The sequence below is a fragment of the Coregonus clupeaformis genome, chromosome 18 (genome assembly GCF_020615455.1).
Source record: "Coregonus clupeaformis isolate EN_2021a chromosome 18, ASM2061545v1, whole genome shotgun sequence".
Classification (NCBI taxonomy): Eukaryota; Metazoa; Chordata; class Actinopteri; order Salmoniformes; family Salmonidae; genus Coregonus; species Coregonus clupeaformis.
In genome coordinates, this window is record NC_059209.1 from 57,539,524 (window position 1) to 57,552,045 (window position 12,522).

Below are 12,522 nucleotides of genomic sequence, written 5' to 3' on the forward strand. Positions count from 1 at the left end.
TGAGCCTGTAATCGAACCCACAATTGCTGATGCTCTAGATATCCAACTAGTCTCAAGAAGGTCAGTTGTATTGCTTCTTTAGTCAGCACAACAGTTTTCAGCTGTGCTAACATAATTGCAAAAGGGTTTTCTAATGATCAACTAGCCTTTTAAAATGATAAACTTGGATTAGCAAACACAACGTGCCATTGGAACACAGGACTGATGGTTGCTGATAATGGGCCTCTGTACGCCTATGTAGATATTCCATTAAAAATCAGCCGTTTCCAGATACAATAGCCATTTACAACATTAACAATGTCTACACTGTATTTCTGATCAATTTGATGTTATTTTAATGGACAAAAAAATAGCTTTTCTTTTGAAAACAAGGACATTTCTAAGTGACCCCAAACTTTTGAACGGTAGTATATATATATATATATATATATATATATATATTTTTTTTTTTTTTAAGAAGATCTAATAATACATATTGATTTCAAATTCACAAAGAGGGAAATGGTCACATTTATGGCAACCACATCTTGAATAACCACATCATAAGTTTTGGTCACTGATATTCAACTTAGTATTAGTAAAAAAAGAAAGAAAAAGCTTTGCTGCCCCCACCCTCGCCATTTTCGCTGCACCTAATACTAAAGATATTCTGCTCTAAAAATTGAATGAGATCCAATTATATTGAACCTCTGGTAAATCTTATCAACAGATGAGCTAAGCTCAGTCTCCAGATGGATGGGAAATATGCAAAACTCTAGTGTGAGGACAAGGAGTACTGCACAAATACAGAGGTTCCAACAGAGAGTAGACGCACCAACAGAGAATACACCTATCATGATGATAAGATTATCATCACAGATTAAGTTGTGATAAAACAAAAACAAGCAAACATGAAATATTTATATAATTCATGAAGAGCTCAGGTATCATTAACATATTGCAACTAATATGAAAGATAACTTAAAGTGGCCTACAATCCACAAGTTGTTCAATAAGACGTACATTAAAGTATGAATGAATGTAATCACTGTATAAACACTTTAACACACTCTGAACATTTACATTTTGTGAACATTTATCACAAATACTCAGGTCTGATAAAGTATGTTCATTTCAATGTGGAGTAATCATGAGTTGTTTCTGATGGGCCATTGCTAACAGGTCCCACTCCACGGTAGCCTGTGTGATGAGGGAGAAAACATTACACGTCCAAATAGGTGTTAATCACCCAAAGAGTGGGCTATGACCTTCCTCTCAAGAGCAATCTGCTGTGTGATTACTTATTACGCTATCTCTCCCTCCCTTCCTGCCTGCCTGCACACCACACTCCCATCTTAGACCCAGCCTTGTAAATCAATGTCCCGAACAATTTACAAATCAGCCAGAGATTTGTGATTCATGATGCCCACTTGACCTCGGCCCTGTCTGTCCCATGGAGGCAGTATGGAGACAGCAAGGGACGCAGCCTGCCTGCCTCCACATCTGAAGGGAACACAACACTCTCTCTCTCTGCTCAGCCCAATCACCCCATAGATTACATTTACATTTTTGTAATTTTAGCAGACGCTCTTATCCAGAGCGACTTACAGTTAGTGAGTGCATAAATTTTTCATACTGGGCCCCCGTAGGAAACGAACCCACAACCCTGGCGTTGCAAGCGCCATGCTCTACCAACTGAGCTACAGGGGACATAGATCGCTATGTATCGCTAACATTTCCACTTAAGCATCACTTAGCTCCTTCAAAGTAAACACCAGCACCCATATGGGGCTTTTACAATAGAGGACAGAAACCATAGAAAAATGCTATACCGCAGTGTAATTTGATATTTTCTCAACAAACTCGAGAAGTGGTATGTACACAAGAAGCATTGTTGCAGATGGTAAGATGGTACAATGACACTGACAAATGAAAAGCTTGATGGTCCACCAAGAGCAATACAAGACAGAAAAATCAGGAACAAAGTCTCATCCTCTGCGGTCCCATGGTGACAATGTTTCTACTCGCATCTCAGGGGCGGTCTCAATCCAGCACACCTTCTAAAACAAAGCACTCGCTCCAAAGGCCTTAGCATTTTTTTGATGTCTCTACTACAATGAGATTTATCATCTGTGCTTTGCAGATTACATAACATTCAATGTCCCTATGTGCCTCACATTCAGTACATACAGTTGAAGTCGGAAGTTTACATACACCTTAGCCAAATACATTTAAACTCAGTTTTTCACAATTCCTGACATTTAATCCTAGTAAAAATTCCCTGTCTTAGGTCAGTTAGGATCACCACTTTATTTTAAGAATTTGAAATGTCAGAATAATAGTAGAGAGAATGATTTATTTCAGCTTTTTTTTATTTCATCACATTCCCAGTGGGTCAGAAGTTTACCTACACTCAATTAGTTTTTGGTAGCATTGCCTTTAAATTGTTTAACTTGGGTCAAACGTTTCGGGTAGCCTTCCACAAGCTTCCCACAATAAGTTGGGTGAATTTTGGCCCATTCCTCCAGACAGAGCTGGTGTAACTGAGTCAGGTTTGTAGGCCTCCTTGCTCTCACACGCTTTTTCACATTTTCTATAGGATTGAGGTCAGGGCTTTGTGATGGCCACTCCAATACCTTGACTTTGTTGTCCTTAAGCCATTTTGCCACAACTTTGGAAGTATGCTTGGGGTCATTGTCCATTTGGAAGACCCATTTGCAACCAAGCTTTAACTTCCTGACTGATGTCTTGAGATGTTGCTTCAATATATCCACATAATTTTCCTTCCTCATGATGCCATCTATTTTGTGAAGTGTACCAGTCCCTCCTGCAGAAAAACACCCCCACAGAATGATGCTGCCACACCCGTGCTTCACGGTTGGGATGGTGTTCTTCGGCTTGCAAGCATCCCCCTTTTTCCTCCAAACATAACGATGGTCATTATGGCCAAACAGTTATATTTTTGTTTCATCAGACCAGAGGACATTTCTCCAAAAAGTACGATCTTTGTCCCTATGTGCAGTTGCAAACCGTAGTCTGGCATTTTTATGGAGGTTTTGGAGCAGTGGCTTCTTCTTTGCTGAGCGGCCTTTCAGGTTATGTCGATATAGGACTCGTTTTACTGTGGATATAGATACTTTTGTACCTGCTTCCTCCAGCACCTTCACAAGGTCCTTTGCTGTTGTTCTGGGATTGATTTGCACTTTTCACACCAAAGTACTTTCATCTCTAGGAGACAGAACGCATCTCCTTCCTGAGCGGTATGACGGCTGCGTGGTCCCATGGTGTTTATACTTGCGTACTATTGTTTGTACAGATGAACGTGGTACCTTCAGGCGTTTGGAAATTGCTCCCAAGGATGAACCTGACTTGTGGAGGTCTAAAATGTTTCTTCTGAGGTCTTGGCTGATTTCTTTTGATATTCCCATGATGTCAAGCAAAGAGGCATTGAGTTTGAAGGTAGGCCTTGAAATACATCCACAGGTACACCTCCAATTGACTAGAATTATGTCAATTAGCCAATCAAGCTTCTAAAGTGAATTATAAGTGAAATAATCTGTCTGTAAACAATTGTTGGAAAAATTACTTGTGTTATGCACAAAGTAGATGTCCTAACCGACTTGCCAAAACTATAGTTTGTTAACAATACATTTGTGGAGTGGTTGAAAAACAAATTTTAATGACTCCAACCTAAGTGTATGTAAACTTCCAACTTCAACTGTAGGCTAAAGGACACACTACAAAGTGCAAGTATAGAAATTTACGAATGGGATAACTATTGTCTTCTTAGTCAATTATGAAAGATTGTTTTTAAAGTCAGTCAAATGTATTCCCTTGTTACGAGCTGTCAAATGGCAATTTTCTAACCGTTAGGCCATTTTCTAACCATGAATGACAGATAACATACACTGCACAGGCAACATTTTGGCATCTATGGAGTCGACATAAGTGTGAGAAATTTTCTGGAGAAGGAAATACAGTGGCTTGCGAAAGTATTCACCCCCCTTGGCATTTTTCCTATTTTGTTGCCTTACAACCTGGAATTAAAATGGATTTTGGGGGGGGGTTGTATCATTTGATTTACACAACATGCCTACCACTTTGAAGATATTTTTTATTGTGAAAAACAAGAAATAAGACAAAAAAACAGAAAACTTGAGCGTGCATAACTATTCACCCCCATCCCCTGACGGCCCCACCCCATCCTCAATCTCGGTCAACAGATACAGTGTCTTCAGAAAGTATTCACACCCCTTGACTTTTTCCACATTTTGTTGTGTTACAGCCTGAATTTAAAATGGATTCAATTGAGATTTAGTGTCACTGGCCTACACACACAACACACAATACCCCATAATGTCAAAGTGGAATTATGTTTTAAGACATTTTCACAAATTAATTTAAAAAATGAATAGCTGAAATCTCTTGAGTCAATAAGTATTTAACCCCTTTGTTATGGCAAGCCTAAATAAGTTCAGGAGTAGAAATTTGCTTAACAAGTCACATAATAAGTTGCATGAATCACTCTGTGTGCATTAATAGTGTTTGACAAATTTTTTAATGACTACCTCATCTCTGTACCCCACACATACAATTATCTGTATGGTCCCTCAGTCGAGCAGGGAATTTCAACCACAGATTCAACCACAAAGACCAGGGAGGTTTTTGGCTGGGTTTCGGTATAAGTACTTTGTGACATCTGCTGATGTAAAAAGGACTTTATAAATACATTTGATTGATTGATTGATTGATTGGCAAGCTAGTTTTTTAGGATAAAAATAAATGGAATAGAGCTAAGCACAGGCAAAATCCTAGAGAAAAATCTGGTTCAGTCTGCTATCCAACAGATACTGGGAGACAAATTCACCTTTCAGCAGGACAATAACCTAACACAAAAGGCCAAATATACACTGGAGTTGCTTACCAAGACGACATTGAATGTTCCTGAGTGGCCTAGTTAAAGTTTTTACTTAATTCTACTTGAAAATCTATGGCAAGACCTGAAAATGGTTGTCTAGCAATGATCAACAACCAATTCAACAGAGATTTAAGAATTTTGAAAATAATAATGGGCAAATATTGCACAATCCAGGTGAGTTGCTTCCCACAGTTGTGTCAAGTTGGTTGGATGTCCTTTTGGTGGTGGACCATTCTTGATACACACGGGAAACTGTTGAGCGCCTGGCACCTACTACTATACCCCGTTCAAAGGCACTTCAATATTTTGTCTTGCTCATTCACCCTCTAAATGGCATACATACACAATTCATTTCTCAATTGTCTCAAGGTTTAAAAATCCTTCTTTAACCTGTCTCCTCCCCTTCATCTACACTGAATGAAGTGGATTTAACAAGTAATAAGGGATTGTAGCTTTCACATACGTTCTTTTACATTTCGTTCTTTTACATTTACAAAAATCATAACAAAGCGCCTATGCAAAGCCCTCACTCTGTCACTCAGAAATGTATTCCAGTGTCTGCCTGCCAGCTGGAAATCTTTGCCAGTGGGTGTGCATGTGTGTGTAGGCTACTTGCCCCTCCCCTCTGAAGCATAGAGTAGGTTACTGTAGCCTACTGACAACGTTACAAGTGTAATTCAGAAATAAGGGAGAAATGTTTAATTAAAGAAGAATGGATTGACTTTTTCAATGCAAGTTAAGGATACTATAGTTATCACGTTTCACATTGGATTTATTAACTACAAAAAGGTAAGACGTGTTTTCAATTGTAGCACACACAAGCTTGTTTACTCTGGTCCGGCGTTAAACCAACTCGAAAATACATTAAAAGTTCCTCCATAAAAGCCGCTCCTCCATAGGTATAATTCAGTGGACCTAATTCAGATAATGCATGTCATAACAAGATGCCCAGCGCTTCAAGGGAAGCTTCCTCCATCCTCTCTCACACTCTCCTCACCCTCAACATTTCAGTTGCATCTCACGCCCTACACTGTGACTGGCAGCACAGTGTGTGTGTGTTTGTCTTTCATTATGATTAAACCATGCTGTTACTGCAAAATACAATTTTCTCTTAACAACTTTCCTATACAGATGAAATCGCTTAACCGCTCCACAGCAAGCTTCTCCATCTGCACTGATTGGTGAAGTCATTTAATGTCGAGCTAAATGTAAACAAAAAAATTATTTCAGAGGTTTAAAAAGGAACAGAAAGGAACAATATAAAGTACCTCTTTGGGGGTGAACTGGTTCAGAACTTGATTTTGCTGGTCATAACAGTGGAACAGAATGAAAAAAACAAAGGTTCTGTTCAGAACTATACTATGGAAAATAATTTTGATTCCAACCCCTGATGCAAATATTGTACATTCCAGGTGTGCAAACCTCTTACAGACTTACCCAGATAGACTCACAGCTGTAATCGCTGCCAAATGTGATTTTAACATGTATTAACTCAGGGGTGTGAATACTTATGTAAATGAGATATTTCTGTATTTCATTTTCAATAACTTTCTAAAAAAAATTATAAAAACAATGTTTTCACTTCGTCATTATGGGGTATTGTGTGTAGATGGGGCAGATTGTTAAAAAAAAATTGTATCCATTTTATTCAGGCTGTAACACAACAAAATGTGAAATAAGTCAAGGGGTATGAATACTTTCTGAAGGCTCTGTATATCTAATAACAAAAACATACAGATCAACAACAAACACTTCAATACTTTAATCTGTTTGTGACTGAATTTAGTAGTATGATTTCTAAACTTAGAGGATAAAAGTTTAAAGGAAGAAAAAAAGGAATGTTATGTATAAATCATTGCAGCTTATTGAATTCCATTCAAAGAACCAGCAACCGATAGAACCCCTGTGTGCACATTAAATCTACCAATAAAGAATAGTTATGAACTTCCTCTGCAATCTTTGTAAGGTAGCCTTGTAGAAAGACGAAGCCTATCTATGCTCATTCTAAAATAATATGTTGAAGATCGAGGAATTGACTTAAGTAATCAATGAGGTTTGAATTGTATGTTTACAACAAAAACATATTGAATTTGTTATTACATCAGAAAATAAGGCTCAAACCTTTTACACTAATGCTTTTTTCATTTGTTTTTTTCAAAGAGCAGCTTGAAACCACCAACCTTTAAGTAGGTAAGTATGTGACAATGTGGTAGAGTAACTGCAGCATAATGCAAGGTACAATATGCTTACACCTGCAGACAACTGTGAAATCAATTTCCCAGACTGTGGGTATTTGTATGCAAATCTCTAATGCAATCAGTCTCTGGAATTGGCTCTGAATTGACAACCTTTAAAAAAAACACCCATCAAGAGTCAAAGGGAAAATAAAGAGAGATGGGAGAACTTTAAACCCAAATCCACAGTAATAAAGAGTCAGCAGTGGATTTGGACATATAAATATCTTCAGGGTTACTGGAATCTTTATATGCTCCCAGTTGTGTCCTGTTTAAGAGGTGAAGGAAGTGGACTGGGGACCACAGTACTGTTATCTTTAGTCTCTTTCAAACCTTTCAGTTTCTCATTCAATGTTGTGCTCCTACATGGAGAAATAGGGCATAACATGGTTTGATGTTATTGTAGAAATAATTTTGCCCACTTCAACTACAGTAAAGATGGAACTGAGTGTTCCTAATGTCCAGACAGACATGGGCCAGAGAGGCCAGCATGTCAGTCAGTGTCCCTCCTCTGAGTCACCAACCAACCTGCCTGCTGTGCCAGGATCATCTTAATGTTAATCTGAAATACGATACAGCATTATGCTGAGTCATAGTTAAATAGGTTCAATTTTTTTTCCGCAGACAACACATCCAGGCACTTATCAGTGAATGTGTGGCAGTTTCATGTGTATTTAGCAACATATTTTCTGGTCAGTGTTATTAGCAAGAGATGGACTAATCATCACATAAGCATTATCATAGTACAGCGTTCTAAAGGAGCGACCATAAAAAGCAAAAGCATGCAAATGATGGTGAGTGTGTATGTTTCTTTTAGAGCGGGACCACTCCAAACGCTTTTGAGGCATTTCTTCTTTCCGAGAAGAGCTGACCACTCATTCTACTGTCGGCATGGGGATGGGTGTGGGGAGAGCTACACAATGTTTGAGCCGTCATGACAGACAGACAGGGCAGGTGGACAGGCTCCCAACAAGAGTGTGCAGCAGAACCCTGACTAACCAAGCAGCACTCCTCATCCACACATGCTCAGCAATGCTATCACACAGGCTCCAGACCAGACCAGTGTGTGTGTACAGCTGAAGCAGGACTGACAGAGCGGGCAGGGAAGAGCAGCAGCCTTCACACATGGATGAGGCTGGGTAAATGACTGGCCACTGGAGAGGACACCAGGAATGGAGACAATGTTCCTGCTGCCCACTACCTTGTCTAATGATATGGGTGGCCACTGGAGGGCCACTGGAGGGAGGGGCTGGCTGGCTGCCTTTCTGCTCCTTGCAAAGGAGACAGTAGGATTAGTATGCCTAATGCAGAGCCAAAAATGGAGCCGGGGTGTAAGAGAGTGGGAGACAAAATTTTAACAGCACAGAAGGAACATTTAGCAAAGAGAAAGAACTCCACAAGATATAAATGTCAAAAGAAAAGTCAGGAAAAGAGCATGAGGATCTGACAGAAACAAACAGAGGGGAGGAGCTCTCTGTAGGTAATAAGAACAAGGCTATAATGGTTGACTTTGAAAGTTCCCCCTCCTCTCTTCTCCTCCTCTCCCTGGGTGTGTACCTCTCTCTGACTCCCACAGTCCCCAGCCCTGACTTTACTCCTAATGGGACATTCCTTAAATATGAAGAATGACAGAAAGCTCTCTCGTCCCTATGTATTACCCACAGCGTATATATCATCATATCTAATTAAGAAGGGTTATTGAATTTGTGTCCAAATGTCAAGAATAATAAATATAGTTGTTATTTCAAGCATCAATTGAAAATGATCTACTGTATGTTGTTGAGTCACCAAGAAATGTAAGAAAGTGGCAAAGGCACTAGTGGACGAATCAATACACAATATAATATGATATTACTTTCTGCTTGTTTATAGTGCATTCAGAAATATTCATACTCCTTGACTTATTCCACATTTTGTTGTGTTACAGCCTGAATTCAAAATGAATTCAATATTTTTGTATTCTTCACCCATCTACACACAATACCCCATAATGACAAAGTGAAAACATGTTTTTAGAAATGTTAGCAAATGTATTGAAAATGAAATACAGAAATATCTCATTTACATAAGTATTCACACCCCTGGCAGTGATTACAGCTGTCTTTCTGAGTAAGTCTCTAAGAACTTTCCACACCTGGATTGTGCAATATTTGCCCATTATTATTTTCAAACTTCTTAAATCTCTGTCGAGTTGGTTGTTGATCATTGCTAGACAACCATTTTCAGGTCTTGCCATAGATTTTCAAGCAAATTTAAGTCAAAACTGTAACCCGTCCACTCAGAAACATTCACTTTCTTCTTGGTAAGCAACTCCAGTGTAGATTTGGCCTTGTGTTTTAGGTTATTGTCCTGCTGAAAGGTGCATTCTCCTCCCAGTGTCTGGTGGAAAGCAGATTGAATCAGGTTTTCCTCTAGGATTTTGCCTGTGTGCTTAGCTCCATTTAGTTTCTTTTTATCCTGAAAAACTCCCCAGTCCATAACAATTACAAGCATACCCATAACATGATGCAGCCACCACTATACTTGAAAATATGGAGAGCGGTACTTAGTAATGTGTTGTATTGGATTTGCCCCAAACATAACACTTTGCAGTATTACTTTAGTGCCTTGTTGCAAACAGGATGCATGTTTTGGAATATTTTTATTCTGTACAGGCTTCCTTCTTTTCATTCTGTCAATTAGGTTAGTATTGTGGAGTAACTACAATGTTGTTGATCCATCCTCAGTTTTTCCCTAACACAGCCATTAAACTCTGTAACTGTTTTAAAGTCACTATTGGCCTCATTGTGAAATCCCTAAGCAGTTTCCTTCCTCTTGGGCAACTGAGTTAGGAAGGATGCCTGTATCTTTGTAGTGACTGGGTGTATTGATACACCATCCAAAGTGTAATTAATAACTTCACCATGCTCAAAGGGACATTCAACGTCTGCTTTTTTAATTTTTACCCATTTACCAATAGGTGCCTTTCTTTGCGAGGCATTGGAAAACCTCCATGGTCGTTGTGGTGGTTGAATGTGTGTTTGAAATTCACTGCTCGACTGAGGGACCTTACAGATAACTGTATGTGTGGGGTACAGAGATGAGGTAGTCATTCAAAAATCATGTTTAACATTATTATTGCACAAAGAGTGAGTCCATGCAACTTATTATTTGACTTGTTAAGCAAAGTTTTACTCCTGGACTTATTAAGGCTTGCCATAACAAAGGGGTTGAATACTTATTGACTCAAGACATTTCATCTTTTCATTTGTAATTAATTTGTAAAAATGTAAAAAAAACAAAAAATAAACATAATTCCACTTTGACTTTATGGGGTATTGTGTGTAGGCCTTTGACAAAAATATATATCTTTAATCCATTTTAAATTCAGGCTGTAACACAACAAAATGTGGAAAAAGTCAAGGGGTCACTTTAAACTGACATTTTCCCTAGGTGCTTTTACCCCTCTCTATCCCTGAGATTAGCTAGATTAAATCTATAATAACTACTCATGAATAAGGGGCAAAAATGCTGTGTGTAGAACAGTTTCCTCTTCAACTATAGTGAGGGACCTGCTGTGGCTGTTTGTTGTCTGACCTCTAATTGATGGCCACCACAGGTGGCTGGTTGCACCTTCATTGGGGAGGAAGGGCTCATAGTAATGACTGGAACGGAATTAATGGAATGGTATCAAACATATCAAACACATGGTTTCCATGTGTTTGATACCATTCCATTCTATTTACTCCATTCCAGACATTACTATGAGCCGTCATCCCCTCAGCAGCCTCCTGTGATTGTTGGCCACAGTTAAGACAGTTAGAGGTAATAAAGAGTAATGGGCCTGTGGCTTCACTAAGGGAAGAGCTATTTTCGAGTTCATGAGAGAAAGCATCATCTTGGGGATTAAAGAGTATCGACCAGGGAAGAGTAAACAACAGCAGCAGTAGCAGCACTCCTTGGATGTGTAAAGCTGTGGGGAGGAGAAGAGAAGAACCCCGGCCACCACATTCTGGTCCCCATGTGGGCCCACCATTAGGGGCTAAAAAGGAACCTTTAGGTGGTGAGGCCTGTGTGTCTGGAACACAGTTATCACAGCAGGGTATCAGTCAGTGAGTGGCCTGGGCTGGGCTGTAGACATTGCTGGTCTCCTGGGTGCAGAGAAGAATGGCTCCATTGTGCCAGAGCAGGCAGCACACACGGCTGTAGGGGAGGAGGACAGGCCAGGCCAGAGAGCTTTTGGCCTGGACAGGGAGAATGAGACAAGCATGGATTTGTGTGCCAATCAGTATTCTCAGAGCCACTCCGGACTTTTCTAAAACATAAACTGTCCGCCTAATGAATGTCTTCCCCTCACACTGCCCTTCATTGCAAAGCGATATCGTAAATCAGGACAAACATAGGGCCTATTGCAGGGTAGAGTGAGTGGGCCTCTTTGTGTGTACTGAGGGACATTTAACAATGAGAGCAGAGCTCCGTCACGACCAAGAGAACAAGTGGACACAAACCCACCAAAGCCCGGTGCAGTGCACAATAGTTGTAAAACAACAAGTATGTAACTGAATAGAAATGTTCCAGTAAACATAATGAGGGATGAGATGAAGAAAATCCAAATTGTGTGAAAAATAGTGGATATACAGTTCTATTCTCCCCAGGTCTCACTACAGGAAACAGCGCATACTGACATTTCTATTCTCATCACATCTGATTAAGCACAGGAAAAAAAAAGGCTGAATACGCTTTCATATCACCCCAAAGGATTGCTCTCAGAACACAACTTGGTTCTCTGTGATATTCAGTCGAGAAGGCTTACGATGCAAAATATAAATAAAAAAAAGATCAGATACTTGCTGTAATATAAGGAATTGTACTGACTGTCGTCATTGGAGCGTTACATTAGTAAAACATAAATAAAAGGAAAGCTCTCTGCTGTCCAAAAGCTGAGGGATGAGGCTGGAGAAATGTAACCAGTCGCACATTTATTGACAGCGCTATGGACGCAAGGACTGACCATCCATGATATCAAAATTATAGTTTTAACCATGATTTGGAGGTATACAGTGTTTGTTTACATTTACTTTATATTTGGGGTTCTGATGAGGTACGAAGGTTGAACTAAGCTCATGAGGCATTTGTAAATTATATTATTCAAGAATCAATGGGTACAAAAATGTATGTAGCAACTGCAGATGTTCCCTTTAATTTGCTGTTGCAGCAACAGTCTTGTCTGTCAAGGATAGTCCTTGCCAGAGTCATATGGAGGGACTCTATATGACTCTGGTTCTTACCAGCTACAAGTGTCCCTGACAATCCCCTTCACTCTCTCTTCATTGGACAGAACAACAGCTCCAGTACAAGTTGACCTCTTGTTCTCTTTTCACCACAAATCAGGAAATGTACAGAACATTGAAA

General features: G+C 39.5%; 1 protein-coding gene across 1 annotated transcript in view; it reads right to left on the reverse strand.

Moving 5' to 3' along the window:
- LOC121550656 (transmembrane protein 132C-like) overlaps positions 1 to 12,522 on the reverse strand; it is a 46,420-nt gene that overhangs the window by 1,259 nt on the left and 32,639 nt on the right. The window lies entirely within an intron of this gene.